The sequence below is a fragment of the Sinocyclocheilus rhinocerous genome, unplaced genomic scaffold (genome assembly GCF_001515625.1).
Source record: "Sinocyclocheilus rhinocerous isolate Xijiao unplaced genomic scaffold, SAMN03320098_v1.1 scaffold775, whole genome shotgun sequence".
In the NCBI taxonomy this organism is placed as follows: domain Eukaryota; kingdom Metazoa; phylum Chordata; class Actinopteri; order Cypriniformes; family Cyprinidae; genus Sinocyclocheilus; species Sinocyclocheilus rhinocerous.
The window spans coordinates 622258-624437 of NW_015645553.1; positions in this window are offsets into that span (position 1 = coordinate 622258).

The window sequence follows — 2180 nt, forward strand, 5'->3', positions numbered from 1 at the left end:
ATATCTATCTATCTATCCATCCATCCATCGTTCTATCTATCATTCTATCGTTCCATCTATCTATCGTTCTATCGTTCCATCTATCTATCGTTCTGTCTATCATTCTATCAGTATCTATCTATCTATCTATCTATCGTTCTATCTATCTTTCTATCTATCTATCCATCCATCCATCCATCGTTCTATCTATCATTCTATCTATCGTTCTCTCGTTCCATCTATCGTTCCATCTATCTATCGTTCTATCGTTCTATCAGTATAACGATTATCTATCTATCTATCTATCTATCCTTCACTTGTTCCTTTCCTATGGTGTGATATTATTTAAAAAAAAATCTATAAAAATCTACCTCTGCTCTAAACTATAGGGCGCCCTTTTACATAAGGCCTACTTTAAGGTTACAATTAACAACAGAGCCCAAACTTAAATTTAATTACTATTTATTTTTATTAACTATAATAATCAACACTCTAATTAAACCATTTTTATGCAAACATGTAAATTGCACTCAATGCAGTTTTTAAATTAACTTCTAAATTATACAATTTCTATTTGTTGTTGAAATATAATCATTTACACAGTGGCTGTCATAACTTGTTTCCCAAAAGATTTTTTTTAAAATATAGTCTACATTAAATAAATAAGACATCACTAACAGGTAAAGTAAAATATAATGAGTATATAGTGTAATATTTCGCTCTCTAGACTTCATTTCTCTGGTGAACTGACGAGCTGTGGACACTGATGACTTGCTTGATGCTACGTGACATTATTGTTCAAGCCATTTTAATCACATCTTTCCACGAGTGAAACACTGATTGTGCGATTACATGAGGCATGATATGAAGAGTTTGGTTCCAAAACGCTATAAATCCATTTTGATTAATTTGAGTAAAAATGTGTTTTCTTTACCAAGAAAGTGGCCAGATGAAAACCGTTTCAAACTTTCACATAGCATCTTTAGGTTATAATATATATGAAAAATTTCCAAAAATATTGTTCAAATAGATGTTAAAATGTGTTTATATATTATATATTTATAAGTATATATTTCAATAAGTTTACTTGTAACTTTTTTGGGCAATTATTAAATATATTTTCATTGTAAATATATTTATGCTGTTCAGAATATATTTTAAAATAGACATTTAGCGTTCAATCAAATGTATTTTAAGATTGGAAATATATATTTTTGCACCTTTTCCCCCATTTTCTGTTATATTTCAAATTGTCCAATATGTTTTGTCATTTGAAGGTTTAAACAATGTCAAATGTTAAAAATGTATTTTCTTAAGTGCTGCTGTTCACAACATACAGTATATACATAAATTTATGTAGAATATATATTAAATATATATTTACATAAATATACATTATACATTCACCCAGCAACAGCCATAATGCTGTAAAAACACCACTCACATTTTCTCTAGTTGACCAGAAACACTAAATATAGTGCTAATATTAATGCTCTTCTATGATAAATCGCTTGTGTTTTTCCTCATTTGTATGTCACGCTGGATAAAAATGTCTGTTGAATTATTAAATGTGTAACTTCATCATACGACATATGAAATATAATCATCACGTCCCTGTCCACACAAGTCAAACAAATGCGATGATGAGTGCGATACCGCGGGGCACAATCAAACACGAGCGACAGATAAAGCAGAGGCTTCCCTCGCTGTCACGAGATCATAAACATCCCAAACCAGCATGTTTGCTCTCGGCTGCTTTCCACAAGTCTCCCTCGTCTCATTTAACGCTATTATTCTTCACATTTGTGTCTTATGTTTAATACATTTGAGGTTTGAGTAATTAAATGCTCACAGAAAGGCCTGTTGAAGGAGATGTGGCAGGGGATCACCTTTCTGCCAGAACAGAATAGAAATACTCATTTCATTGGAAAGCAGAAGCCACATTCATCCTCGTGCCCCATGAAGTCTGAATTTTGTATATGTTTTATGAATGTGAAAACTGGGGAAGGACGTCAGCGACTGTAATGAAGCACACATGAACATTTCCATATGCAGTTCTGATCTCTGCGCTCGTGCTCTGCTCTCATTCACAGCTGTGATGTTCTGGAGAATGAAATACTGTCTTGTTTGTCGTTTAATATGGAGAGAAAACTATGAGAAACATTGCATCTCTTTTCATTTTCTCTATGCAATTTTAAGAC